A 15228-nucleotide genomic window follows, 5' to 3' on the forward strand; every position below is an offset into this window, starting at 1 on the left:
TTTCTTTCCTTTATTTTTGTTTGTTTAGGTTGCTATATTCCAGCGAAGAGGACCCTCTGTGATCTCTGCAGAGCTCTGTGAGCCACCACTGCCTGTCTGCTCACACCCGAGCATGCTGAGTGACGGCGCGCTCCACATCGGTGCGATCACACCTCTGGGCCAGACCATCTCCTTCACTGTCCTCTCCGTTTGCCCTGGCACCACCACTGGGACTTTGCATCTGTTCAGAGACACAGATGCCGCTTTCAATGATCCAAATGGAAACTGGAGTTGCCAAAGTATGAGTGTTGTTGATGTCATAAATACATTTGCAGAAAAGTTAATCTGTCCTCTGGTCATTCGAGATATCACGTTAATAAAGGAGTATTATTTGTGAATTATATAAAATTATCACACAAAGATTACTGCTTGTGATAATAAGGGCATATTATTATTATTTTTGTGGCACTATTTGTAAGCTCACAGCCCTCTCGGGAGCTTTCTTGCTGCAATCTGAAACTGACCCCATTCGCAGAGGGCCAGCAGACAATGACAAGAGGCAGGGTCACTCCAGGTTGGCAGGTGGCAATTTTAATAACAGCAAAAGGTAACTTACATACGAGGCTTGTCTTGGGCAGCAGCGGGATGAATGGATTCCTGTACCCACCCCCGCAAAGAGGCCCTAACTCGGCTCGGTCACATGTACCCTGTAGATATTTTCTTTTTTTTAAAGATTTATTTTATTTGTTTATTTGAGAGAGAGAGAGCATGCAAGCAGGGGCAGAGGGAAAGAGAGAATCTCAAACTGACTCCCCACTGAGCTCGAAACCTGACATGGAGATTGATCTCACGACCCCAAGATCATGATCTGAGCCAAAATCAAGAGTGGGACACTCAACCAACTGAGCCACCCAGGTGCCTCTGGTGTAGGTATTTTCAGCATCACGTCACTATCTCAAGGCTGTGTCCCTGAGAAGCTTCTGGGAGCCTGATAGGCAAGTGACACCCACATTACAGGGACAGGGGAGCAGATGAGGAGCCTCCAAGTGCCCGAGGGCCAGTTCACGGGGCCAGTCACAGTCATGTGTTTTTGATGACGTTCCCCAACATTCCACCCCAGTTGACCTGCTCTTACAATCTCACACGTCCCCCTCTCCCGCAACATGTTCTGAGCCGTCGGCAAAGGGTTCCACTAGCATGGAAGTGGCTCTTGTGGCCGCTGTCTGGCTATATTGGAGGTAGGTGCCATAGCAACAATACAGACACATGCAAGAGAAAAATGCAGATTAAGACAACTTCTAAATTTAGTGACGACTTTTTCTACCAAGAGCCCCAGGATTCAAACCATCGATCTATTAAATTCCTAGGCTGGGGCTTGAAGTATTCAGGGCATTGACTTGTGTCCTCATATGATTTAATAAAGACGATGCATTAACAGACTCATCAGGTATGAACATACAACATTCTATTTGGGTAATGACACAGGTGCCTCTGCGAGAGGCCGTAATAATGTCCAAGGCCATCCTATTCTGAGGATAGCTTTTCTCACTGGAGATGTTTCAGTGCTCAGGAAGGACAGCTTTGTTGTCTATCATTCAGGGCTTGCTGAGTGAATTTAGTGAGGGCTTCTGTGTGGGTTATAATGTCCTCCAAGCCTATGCAGGGAACAAAGACAGTGGCCAAATGATCAGACCGGTGAAAGACAGCGTCTATCTGACCTTGAGAGGAGGGAGGTTGGCAACTTCAGAACCTTGACCCGGTTGTGACCCCCATACATGTTGGCCAGGAGAGGCAGCATGATCAGGCATGAGGAGATGGACTGGGGGTGGGATAGGCCAAACCAGGACCCCCACCTTCTCCCCTGTCTCAAGGTGTTTCATTTCAGGCACAGTGCATTCCAACAGGTCCAGCTGGTAGCAGGACAACAGGATCCCAGGGGAGATCGAGTGGTTCCCCTTCCCCCAGGGATGCGGAGTAACTCACCAATCTTGGTGTGACATCCCATTGCAAATGCCTGTAGTTAAATCCTCTCCCGGGTGTGATGGGGCTTGGTGTGTGCAGCCGCGTAGAGCGTTGACCGGTGGTAGAGTCAGGACAATGGCTGTTTCCTATGACTTCCACACCATTTTGGTGTTGGATTTCTTGGCAGGGGTCCCTAGTCTGGCATGTGGGGCAACAAGTCCTGCTGGTTGATCACTTAAATGGATTAAAGCCTGGGGTGCGCCTGGGGGGCTCAGTCAGTTAAGTGTCTGATTCTTGATTTCGCTCAGCTCGTGATCTCAGGGTGGTGAGACGGTGCCCTGCTTTGGGCTTCACGCTGAGCATGGAGTCTGCCTAAGATTCTCTCTCTCTGGGTTCCTGGGGGGGCTCAGTCGGTGAAGCGTCTGCCTTTGGCTCGGGTCATGATCCCAGGGTCTTGGGATCGAGTCCCGCGTCGGCTTCCTGCTCAGCAGGGAGGCTGCTTCTCCCTCTGCCCCTCCCCCCACTTGTGCACACACGCTCTCTCTCGCTCTCAAAAATAAGTAAATAAAATCTTTTAAAAAGAAACCAAAAAGATTGTCTCTCTCCCTCTCCCTCTGCCCTTCCCCTGCCCCACTCAGGCTTGCTCTCTCTCTCTCTCCTTCTCGAATAAACAAATAAATGTATTAAAGCCTGGACAGTACTTTAGGCTACCTGGCCAAGGTGGCTTTACCTGTTAACAATTTAATTTGCTGCTTTAATATACCTTTTTCCCCCCTTATCACCCCTGCTGCAGGTGGTTGAAGGAGGGGGATGGAATCTTTATTTCATGTCGTGGGTTTTTTGGTCTGATCTTACATATCATGGCCTTTCAAATGTGACCCCAATCATGCTCGATTTGATGATGTTATCGATATGTATCAATACATAATCAGTACTTAATTTTCCCAATCCCTGGTTTGCATGGCAGCAGGGGAAGGCCTCGGTTCAGCCAAGTGTAGGGTCTGCATAAACAAGAGCGCATTTAGAGCCCTCATTCAGAGGAAGGGGGCCGATATAATCAATTTGTCCCTCCCTTACCACTTGGGATTCTGTTAAGTGGCTCTATATGCTTTTGGCAGTTACCTTGGGTGGTGTTTAGAGCACGTGGGACAGGCTGTTACTATATTAACCAAGTCACTGTATTTCAAGGGCAATAGGGCATCCTTGGCAACGTGCCGTCCTACTCAGGCAAGGCGATGGCCATTCCTTCCATGCACCTAATCTGTTATGTCTACTGAAGGGTCGGTAGCTAGAGCTTGTATCCGAGCTAGGGCCTCAGCTTCCTAATCACCTGCTAGTGTCAGTGCCTTATGAGCGAGGACATGGCAGGCGGTGAGGACCACCTGACGCTCTTGCAGATGGACCCAAATGTCTTTTTACCCCATACGGGCTTATTTATAATCACCCACTGCTTGACTTTCCATTGTCTGAGCCCTAGGGTTAATCCCCTTAGAACAGCCCAGCTGTCCATGGAAAGGGTTAATAGCCAGGACCCATGAGTGATCACCAGCCAAACTGATCTGAGCTCAGCCCCCTGGCTGCTGTGTGAGAGGCCCTACCACTGGGAGCTGGTGCTGTATGGGGGTGTATAGGCTTTCTCCCCCTTCCAGAACTGGGACCAAAATCTAGGGGCATTCTTCCCTTCTGTAGTGCCTACCCATACTTTTTGGAATCACAGACACATTTAACTCCAATGGGAACCCTGCTTGGAAGATGCTCAAAGATTTAATCTGCTTTCCTAGTATTTTTGCCTTCTCAAAGACAGCTGTGCTGCTCTGATTCCCAGACCCATATGTGCCCTTTATTTATTTATTTTTTTACCAGATGACATAAGGGAAAGAGGCACTATGCCAGGTAGGGAATAAAAGTCCTCCAAACCCCGAAATCCCTACAGAGGCTTGCATCTCTTTCACATTCTTAGGGGATGGATAGGCTTGTATCTTATCAATCAACTTTTGGGACAACATGAGTCTTACCCTACAGTACCTCACCCAAAACCTTACAACAGTGCGTGGGCCTTGAATTTTCTGAGTTCATGGCCCATCTTCTCCCCGACAGATGCTCCAGCAAATCCTGCAGGGTGTCCTACAGCAGAGACAAGTCTTTACATGTTAGCATTATATTGTCAACAAAACGGGCTCCTCTCACTGATGTGGGGGAGGAGAAGAGAGACAGGTGCCCAGTTATCTCCCATGACATATGGTGAGGTTGTGCAGGTCCCCTTGGGGGAGCACTTGAAATTTGCATCATTGTCCCTCCCACACGAAAACAAATTGATCTTAGTTATCAGAAACCTGAACTTGTTATAGACTTTTCCATGAATCTTCTGGAGGATGGAGCACTTTTGCAGAGACACATCTTGCTAAAGCATCAGGGTAAAACAATTACTCTGCAAATAATGAAACTTAAAAATGTCCCTATGGCAAAAGATCTGATGAGAGTTTCTTGTACACTCGGTAAGGGCAAAACATAGAAACTGTTTTTCCAGGCAGATAAAGAAAAACCTTTGTTCACTTCTCAAGAGCAGACCAACAATCCAAGAAAATTTTGTCTTTTTAACAGAGAGAAAAAAAAAATTGATCTTTTCCCAGTGTACTTTCAAATCCACTTATCCCAGTCTTAGTCCTGACCATGCATAAAATTCTTTCATCCCAAAGATTCCCCTTTGCAAACCTTCTCAGGCTTCCTTTTCTCATTTAGATTTTGTCCTGAATTTTCCCTCTCTAGACAGTCAGTCTCATTTCGGGACAAAATGATTTTCTTTTCCCCTCAACAAAAGTGTATTCTCATTCCTTATGCTTCTCTGACACATTTCCTATTTTCCTTACAAGGGGGGGGGGGATTGCATTCCTTATCATGTCCGGCAGTCTGTATTTTAAAGAGCCCTCCCTTGCGTTTTCTTTTCTTCCATCTTTGACTGCGATATTTTGGTTATCTCCTGGGCTGTTTACATTTTAAAGACAGGATAAGATTTACAGCTTCAAGGGAGACAGGATGTCAGCTTTTCTCCTAGGAGTTTTGGGGATAATTTCCATTTAAAACTTTCCTTTTTATTAAGAGTCAGAAGACTTGGGATGTCTGTTCCTTCATCAATTTAAAAAATTTTTTTAAACTTTTTAATTTAAATTTTTTTTAAATTTTTTAATTTAAAAAATTTTTAATTTAAAATTTTTTATTTAAATAATAATAATCTTTATCACTTTTTTAGGGATTCCACCTCTTAGTTTCCTAAACAGGCTTTGTCACAAGTGCCCTGACCTTTTTTTTTCTTTTTAAGTAGTCTCCACACCAAGCGTGGGGCCTGAACTCATGACCCTGAGATCAAGACCTGAGCTGAGATCAAGAATCAGTCAGATGCTTAACCAACTGAGCCACCGAGGTGCCCTCACGTGCCCTGACCTTCATCCCTGGCACCTTGCACCCTCCTAGCTTTGCAAACAGCATGCAAACTTCTCACACTTACTTCCCCACTCTCCTACCTTGTCTGCCAGCTTCAAGACCCGTGAGGCTGGGAGACACTCTTGTTTTCTAATCCCAGCTCATCTTTGAACATCCAGACGTGAGCTTTAGTCTCCAGCCAGGCATCGGTGGCCAGTGGAAGTGCCCTCAGTAGAAGCCAGCCCAGTGCGGCTACCAGGGGACCACACTTACCTCCCACAGTGTGCAATGCCCAATTCCTCCAGCAAGTGCGTTAGACTTTCTGGGCATCCCCACACTCATGTGGCAGTCTACAAGTATCTGACCTAAGGGCCATCCCTCCCCCATCCAGAGGTCAATGGCCAACTGGGGATTTTCCCACTGGATGCCTCTTTCCCGAGACCCATTTCTTTGGTCTTCTGTTTGGCTCTACAACTGTAGGTTCACTGACCTTTGGGGAGCTTTCCTGGCTCTGTCTGAAACCAACCCCATTCACACAGGGCAGGGAGAGAGCAAAGAGAGAGGAGGCTGCTTCAGGAAGGTAGGAGGCAAAGTAATAACTGTAAAAGGGAGCTTAGATACAAGGTTTGTCCTGGGCACCAGCAAGATGAATGGACCCCTACGTCTGCCCGCAAATCTTGAAAGCACCTGAAGAGGTCCTAAGTCAGTTCAGTCATATACAGAATGCAGGTGTTTTCAACTTCAAGTCACCATCTCAAGGCTGTGTCCTTGGGACAGCCTCTGGGAGCAGGAAAGGCAAGCGGAACCCACTTTCCAAGGTCAGGGGACCTTGTGAGGAGGCTCCAAGTGTCCAGGTCCAGCTCACCCCTCAATCAGGGGTCGTTCTTTTTTGGTCATCTTCCCCAACCGTATTATCCTTATTATGTGTTATAAAAATAAAATATAATTAAGAAAAAAAATTTCTATTTGAGTATTTTTATGTGCAGCTTTCCCCCCTGACTTTTGAGCAAGAGTCTCCTTTTTTATTCCGTACCAAGCCTCAAGAATTATATAGGCAACTCTGAAAAAGCGTTTTGAACAGTATCACTTTCTCTATAAAGGCACGAAGACTTCAGCTTCTCTATGCCTCTCAAGAAACCAGGACAATATATATAAAAGAAAACACCGCAAAATGTGGTAAGGAGAGAGCAGACTAGCCAGTGAGCCCGGAACTGGGGAAAGGCATGGTGATGAGTTCCCTGAGTTTTATTTTTCCTCCTATATACCAGGCATGTTGCTGAAGGAGCTAATCACCCAGAAATGCCAATGGGTGCAGACAAAAAAGCCCCAACAGAAAACAGAAACTACTCTCTTGTGGCCAAAGGACTAAGAAGAGGAGCAACCTAGGAAGAGCACGACCTTTTATAAAATAACCACTCCTCTTTGACCAAAAGCCTCAGATGCCACTATGGCCCCACCCCACCCCTGTCAGCCAGGGTTGAGTGACCAGCTTAGACTTCCGCCTTGTGACACTGAAACAGAATGTCCAACATCTCATTGGATGTGAAGAAGGCTAACTCAGAGGTAGAGAATTTCCTCACCACTGACCAGTCACGAGGCCCCCATGCCCCACAGTATTAGTGGAGAGAGCATGCAGAATGGAGACGCCCACCCCAACCAATGGTAACAAGAGGTGTCCCTTGGGTGGACCTGGATTTACAACTCCATTGCTGGTAATGAGGTGACATCGCCTCCCTTCCCGTACTGGGGACAGCCACTTTAATGCAGTGAGCAGATTTTCAAGGAATAGATCATTTAAATTTTTTACTTTGTGGCCATATTTGTTTGCTGGGACTGCAGTAACTCTGTCCCACAAAGAGGGTACCATATACTTCTAGAGGCTGGAAGTCTGAAAACAAAGTGTGGGCAGTGTTGTTTCCCTCTGAGACTGTGAAGGAGCTGCCCAGGCTGTCTGCTTAGTGTACAGATGTTCAGCTTCCCTCTGTGCCTCTTTACACCCTCTTCCCTCTGTGTGCCTCTGTCTTCAGACTTCTTTGTATAAGGACCTCCCCGCCATACTGGATTAGGGACCCACCCTGCTCCAGTGTGACCTTATTTTAACTAATACATCTGCAACCACCCTATTTCCTAATAAGGTCATATTCTGAGGTGTTGGGAGTTAGAACTTTGGTGTAAGGATTCTGAGGGGACACAACTCAACACCTAACACTAGTGGTAAACGGATCACCCTTCCAGCATGATTTTTAGAGCTTCCAGGAGACAGTCCAGTTGTCTCTCAGCTGAGTGAATGAAGTTTCCTTTGACTGTAGCAAGAGGCATGGCAAGCCACGTGGCTGCTTGACTGCAAACTGGAGTTTACAGGGATGAGATAGAGTCTTAGGCCCCCCGTTGTCCTCTCCATTCTCCTCCAGTGTGGTACTGAGAGCCAGAAGGAATGGCAGTTTGTGAAAAAGAGTGACTAATGAGGATGTTCAAATGCTTTTACTCCAGATATTATACCTCTGTTGAAATCAATATATTTTCCTTCACTAGGTAAAATATTTCACTAATAATGAACCGGATGAAGAAAATAACCCATATGTTGAGGGCATACCATTTTGCCTGGTGATCCTTCTCCCTCCTCCATTCCATCGCCCTCTTACTCCCATAAAGAATATGGCCAGTCTGAAGACTGGTAGTGCACTGACCATCAGCACATTTGAAATGGATAAACATTTCCAGGGGTAGTAGTCACAGGTTCAGCTATTAGGAAAAAAAGAGGAAAACCAAAGTAGCGACATACTTTAATGTGTTATATATATTTAACTTTGCATTTCTTTAAAGGTACAGCTTTCTAATTAGCTGCAAAATTTCAGATTGTATTAGCAATGCTAATATTTTTCGAATCCAAGTTACAGTGTTTTTATTATAATTGGATCTCATGAATGCAAACAGAAATGTATTTGGAAGAGGTGCGTATCACTGCTGACCCTGTTAGCTTATTACATTCTATTAGACCAGAAAATGTACAGGCAATGCTAAAGCCAGTGTCAGAGAAAGTAGAATGTTTGCTGAGTGCTGTGACCCCACTCAATTTTCATGATTTTTCTAGCAACTTCAATGTCTTAAAAACATTATTTTTTTTTAATGTTCACCGCCAGATCATTTAAATTGGAGCTGGCATTACATTGTCTGTTTCTTCAATGCTTCTTGATAGTTCCGACTCATTACTCATCACTGACATGAAGGGCAAGCATCTCAGTGAAGCCATTCAGAAACCTTGAAAATCTCATTTTCTATTACTACATGGAAGGAGGAAAACCTAGTTATTTAAAATTTTGCCTTAATTTAAAGATTTCTAGGATTTTATGCAGTGAGTATTTTAACTGGTTCATAAGCATGAATCTTTCCAACTTTTCGATGCAATAAGAGAAAATAGGAGAACCCATGGGTGAAGCCCACACATTAAAAACTTTATTTTATGACAATTATTTTTTTTTAAAGATTTTATTTATATTTATGTGACAGAGAGACAGCCAGCGAGAGAGGGAACACAGCAGGGGGAGTGAGAGAGGAAGAAGCAGGCTCATAGAGGAGGAGCCCGATGTGGGACTCGATCCCATAACGCCGGGATCACGCCCTGAGCCGAAGGCAGACGCTTTAACGACTGCGCTACCCAGGCGCCCCTATGACAATTATTTTGATTGCATTTATCTATTTTCTCTGCATGATAAATAATTCCTAGCTTAAAAAAGATGAGAAACCAGAAGATCATTTAATGTATATCATTTTTCATTAAAGTTAATTCACAATGTTTATATTTTTCAAAATCTGTACCCCTTCTTCTTTTTTTTAAGGTTATTTGTTTATATTCTATATCCATACAAAAGGCAGTATGAGATAAGCAGATGAGATGGTAAATTGGACATATTTCTAGAAATTCTTTTTTTATGCAGAAGTATGTAATGTGAATGCTTGAATGCAGTGACCAATAATAATAATAATAATGAACTAAAATTCAGGTTCTCAGGAGCCATCAATGTTGGACAAACTTTTGAAAGCCAAGGAGGAATGTTGGGAGGATATCTATCTCAGGCAGAAGGAACTGAATGAATACAGATTCCAAGGAAAGTACACTTTTGGGGGCGATCTTTGTGGAGCTCAAGTGAAAGGGAAGGGAGAAAAGGACCCCAGGACTGATGCTATCACTCTGTTTCACCAACGGCAGGAACAGGCAGTGGAGACAGTGGTGACAGAGGGCAGATGTGATCTCTCCATCATAAAAACGCAGGAGAGAGGTGGGACTGGCCATGTATTTAGGGTAGGGTTGCTAGGAAGGGTAAAGATGAAGGCTAGGATTTGGGGTGCAGGGAAGACTCAAAGAACAGAGACCAAGGGAAGAAGGAGAAATGAGAAGGAGCTCACATTGCCCAACTGGACCACCTAGAGAACAACTGTCTAGAGCATCCATAAGTATCACAGGTGATGATCTCCACTTTTTTCAGAATTGAGTATACAAAATAGCTTAGTTTTCCATGCAGCCTCCACTCTGTGAAGTTTGGGTAATCCTGGAGACATTTAATCAATTGCTTTATAAACTTTTTCCTCATCTGTATGTGCTAGCTCCAACAGAAATGATGGTCAAGATAAGAATTAGCTTGGAAATGGGAGTAAAACTTTCTCTACATTCAATACCCTCTCTGAAGATTGCACAGTAAATGTAGCAGGTGCAAGAGGGGTTCAAAATGGAAAAGAAAGAACCTGCCTGGGAAGAACAGAGTCCTGTGGCTTCCCTCCGTAGAGAAGCAATCATAGACATTCCTTGCTCAAAGGAGCCTATTCCTTAGTTAGCTGAATAACAAAGACCTAGGTAAGGGTCATTGTTTTATAGGCACAGAACTCTTTCAAACTAGCCAAAACAATAAAAGGGGAATTGGGAGACGGAGGATACAAGAGTATCTCCAGAATTTAAGGACAGGAAGCTCTCTCGAGAGGAAGGTGCCAATAACTGGAAGGGAACAACCTCGGGATAAAAGGATGAAGCCTGCCTCCATGCTATCTATCTGGTGTCACATGGCCATCACTGTTTCTCTCTGGATGTCTCCTTCATTCCTTTTTCTTCACTGTGGTCCAGGATTTCTCTAGCTGTCTCTGTTCATCTTACCCCTGTTTCAGAGATGACATCCCAGATCAAGTTTTATATGAACATTCCACACAGGAGTCCAACAGAGAATAGTGTGGGGCTCTGAGACTCACTTCCACTTCATGGGAATAGGGTGGGAATCTGATTGGTCCCCCTGGGCTAGGTGTCCACACTATTTCCAACAACTGTGATTAGGATTTTGTTATAAACAAGGCTCAAAAGGCTCTAAAGTGGTAACTAGACAAGCAACCTCCCACAGCAGGACCAATTTGCATCCCTTGGCAAGAGGCAAGTACAGACCAAAGAGCAAGTACTCAGTAAAATGCTCCTGAAACCATTGATAAATGATAGTGAAATGCAGGGAAAATCAACCTCCCCAGCGTGAACCATCACAAGCAGTGTGCATCCTCCAAGAAAGGGGTGTTTCAACAGGAAGGAGGAAAATAAAACACATGCACTTGCTGGGGATACTGTTGAAAGGAGGCAAGCATTGGGACAGTGGTGGACAAGGTGATGCGAAGTCCCCATCGATCGACGTATTTATGACAGGCAGAAGCTTGACTTCTTCAAGGACAAACCAGAATCCTTACCTATATCCTTCCTCTTCCTGCCTGGTTTTCATACTCTCATTCCCGGATCTGCATTTACTTTTAACAATTTCGTGAAGTCTAACTAATCTGGGAGTTTAGATGCCTATCCTGGTGGACGCCAACAAGACATCAATGCTTAGGAGCAATTTCACCAAACACGAGGGGCTGGGAGAAGCTTTGTTCACACTTAGTGCCTTCTGGAACAACCCACGGCTTTCCTTCACCATCCAGAACTTGAAGGCACAGGTCTCTTGGGTTAGCCTTGGGGTAACACCAACTGGGTGGGAAAATCCCCCACCTGCCACTTACCCATGTGTGACCATCTTAGGACATTGTTTGGCTCTTCTAAACCTTTGCTTTGGAAAGTGAACATAAAAGAGGCAAAAGAAATGCCAGCTATTTAAACATTGTGTGTTCCCATTTTATGGTTTCTAAGCTTGAGCTATCGGGAGAGTTGGTAAAAGAGCAGTATTTCACCATTGACTCATCCCCAGTGGGAATGGCTTTCAGGACCAACAAGTGGGCGCAATTTCCACTGCCAAGTGCAGCCTAAATGGGTGCTTCAGAAAGACTTTCGGGAATAAAGTCACACTTGAAGTAGCACCTGTTGTTCAGCTGAATTTCCAAAGACAGAGAAGTTTGAGATCCAGGTGGCTACTGTGACAAGAGCATCGGGATTTATTTACCCACTTTTTGTGGCTGTCAATATGACACAGTTCTTCAGCACCTGGTTTGAAGAGGCAAAGGAAGCAGGAACAAAGCCCCTGAAAATACACTTGTTAACAAAATCACAGTGAAGTTGGAAGACATATCCATTCACACTTAGAGCTTTTGAAATCCTCGCAGGAGACACCTGTCTCCACTGCCAGCTTCTCTATGACAAGTGATGTCACTGCTGGGGCCTCTTGAATTCAGACACAGCAAGAGGAATGCTGCATGGATTCAGGTGCATGGATGCAACGGAAGAAATAAATATTTTGGAAGACTAAAGGGGCGTGTCTAGCACATCACTTGGAGACTAGCGCATGCTTCATAAGCATACGTGAGTGGAAAACAAACACCAACATGCCCTGTTCTGGCTCTCCTGAAAGCTGTTGACCTAAGAATTCACAGCACTTTAGTGAGGTGTTGGAAGAAAGAAGCAACATGGGTTTCTACTTCCCAAGCCCAACAGAAGAGTCAATGGCATATGTTGCACTCGGCATTCATTAGGAGTGTGTTGGTTATGAGTAATGGAACACTGGACAAAAATGGCCTTATGTTTCTTCCAAAATGGAAAGACTATGAGGAGGCAGCTCTTTGCACCCTGGGTTGGCATTTGGGGTGATTTGGGAGCATTTCCAGTTGACAAATCCTGTGGCAACTCCAGGCTCCACGTCCACGATCACATTTAAAGTCAGGAGATTAGAAACAGGGCATTCTTTCTTGGGTCCCTCTTAATAAACAGTCTTTGGAAAATCCCACCAGGAAGAATTCACCCCAAATCATTGTGCTCCATCTCTCCTATCAGTTCTGGGAGGTTGGAGTCTGGCCTTGCAAGTGTCTGTGGGAGAAGGGGGCTAGGAATGCCGTGGCCACCACATCCGCCACAGACTGGTTAATAGAAACTGCAGAGACTTCCATTTCAATTCAATATAGAAGTTTCCAGGACTCATGGGGAACAGTGTAACTTCTGATAAACTCCTTCATTGGTATTCACAGAGGCTACCTACTCTGTGGCAGGTGCTGAATTATGCACTGAGATTATAAAGTCAAAAGGATCAGTGTGTCTGGAGTAGAGTTTGCAATCTAACGAAAGTCTAAGACACCAGTGGCTCTAGAAGAGTCCCAGCTGGGAACTCAAATGATGCTCTGTCCTCCCCTCCACCCAACCACACCACCCCGCAGAGGACAACCTTTGGAAGTTTTCATTGTAGGACCTCGCCCCTCACAGGGACAGCTCTGCTCTTCCTCTCACACAAGCTGTATAGAATCAGACATGGCCACTGCCTTAATTCAAATCCCAGCCCCTCTTCCACAATACCAGTAGCCCCAAATGCCTCTCTGTTGGTCCCTTTTTAATATTCAGTCTCTCCTCCATGCTCAGACTGACAGGGCATTTCTGAAGTGCAGAGATGTTGGCTGCCATCAACCTGGTGCATATGAACTGTTCATCCCTGACTTTGCTCCTGCTTTGGGTGAAAGCCTGGGTGTATGTTTGGGATGGGCTGATGGCACACGAAGGACAGAAAGAGATTTTAAGTGATTCAAGAAGAGATCTGAAAGGGGGAAATAATCACGTTCAGTCAAGCACATCTGGATTTACATAATTTTTTAAAATTTAAATAGTGATAAAAACAAGAGGAACATAGGGGTCTACAGTGGAAGGGAAATTATTTTATGCAAGTATGCCCATCTATGCCAATATTTTACATCGAAGAGATGAAGTGTCCTTACCAGGGACAAGCGTATGTATTTGAAAACAATTTATCTAAGAACCACAGGAAGAGTAGGGTAGGTAAACTACATCTAGACCCTGGGGAAACCAGTAATCCAAGCGCACAAGGTCTGTGGAGACACACACAATGCCAGCAGAGAAGTCCCCGTGCAGGTCTTCCCATCCTTCCGGCCAACGAGAGTTTCAAAGCATGTCTGCGATCCCCGGGCGTAGCAGGAGCGCAGAACACTTCAGCTTGTCCGTGCATTATATGTGGTGACTCGGCGAATGTTCCATCTTACTACCTACTGATGAAGTTTCTACTTGGACAGTTTTGTGGTTAAGAGTTGTTGGCAGGAATTTAACAGTTGTACCCACATCTCAGTTTTCCCAAAAGCCTCGAGAAGTATCTGCCAACAGAGACAAATGGCAGTGTAACTCTTTCACCTGAGAAACTTGGACCTAAGAATAGATGAGCAAATGATAACTCAGCACAAAATTATTTCATCATTTCTTCCAATATCGAAGACATGCCAAAAGGCTTTGTTGACTTTTTCTTAATCTTAAAAATAGTGCCTGATTTTCGTAAAATGTTCAGGAACAGAGAGTAATATCTAAACAGGAATATAGAAACCATCTCTACACTCCAAGTTGTGACAGTATATTGTTGCTTTTTATTTGACCATAAGACATGAGTATTTCTCATGCATGTCATAGTTTAATAGCTGCAAAAAATTTTTTCGTATGGATGTGCAATAGTTTAGCTCACCATTCCACAACTTTTGAACACTTGTAAACTTTGTGCTTCCTTTTTTGGTCTCTGTCATTAATTTCCCCATGAGAAATTCCAAGCAGTGAAATTTATGATAAGCAAGTATGAATTTTTTTAAGATGTTTAATACATATTGGAATTTATCTCTACAGAGTGTTTATCTATTTGACCACACTTTTTTCCAAAACTTGGTGTGATCATTTTTTTAAAAATACCATAAAGGTACAAATGCATGGTGTCGCTATAATTTCAGTCATTTGAATATTAGTGAGTTTGGATTTCAGTATGTTTATTAATCACTTTTATTTTTTATCTTATGTCTTGCCTTTTGATAGACATGACCTTGCCTGGGTTATATGTTTTTCTTACTGATATCCATCTTGCTATATTTAATTCATCTAATATTTTAAGAAGTTGAAGTGGTGGGTAACCAAGGAGGTAGAGGTCTGGCAGTCAGACTACAAACACAAGATGTAGAGCTGTGAATCCCAGGCTGGGAGTTTATGTGTTTCATCAAAACCTTGATGAGTCCGGTACAGGGTCCAGGGCATGGAGAAGCTACAGAAGGGCCCCCACGTGTAGAATTGCAGGAAAGGTTTGCAATGGCCCGGGGGAGCTCCCAGAAGGAGCAAAGGGCACTGGACCATATCCATGGCACTGTTTTACCAGGATCTGCCATGGTGCTTTGCTTCACAGAAAGAATGATCTTGTTCAACTAACAATGATAATGTTGACTTGAGAAAAGTTCAATAAGATAGAAGAAAATCCTTTTGGATACATCCGGTTTTATCTCCAAATAATACCAGGAACACGGAGGTTCTTCCTTCTCCCCACTGAGCACTCACAGAAGCACACAGTGTGCGTCTCCTATCGTGCTAAATGCTCAAACTGAGAGCACTCCAGTCGAAGAGTGCAGAGATTCACCATCTCCAGCTTCAACTTGGAAAGGCAAGGAAGGCACATCTTCTTC

Source organism: Ursus arctos, unplaced genomic scaffold (assembly GCF_023065955.2).
Source record: "Ursus arctos isolate Adak ecotype North America unplaced genomic scaffold, UrsArc2.0 scaffold_3, whole genome shotgun sequence".
Classification (NCBI taxonomy): domain Eukaryota; kingdom Metazoa; phylum Chordata; class Mammalia; order Carnivora; family Ursidae; genus Ursus; species Ursus arctos.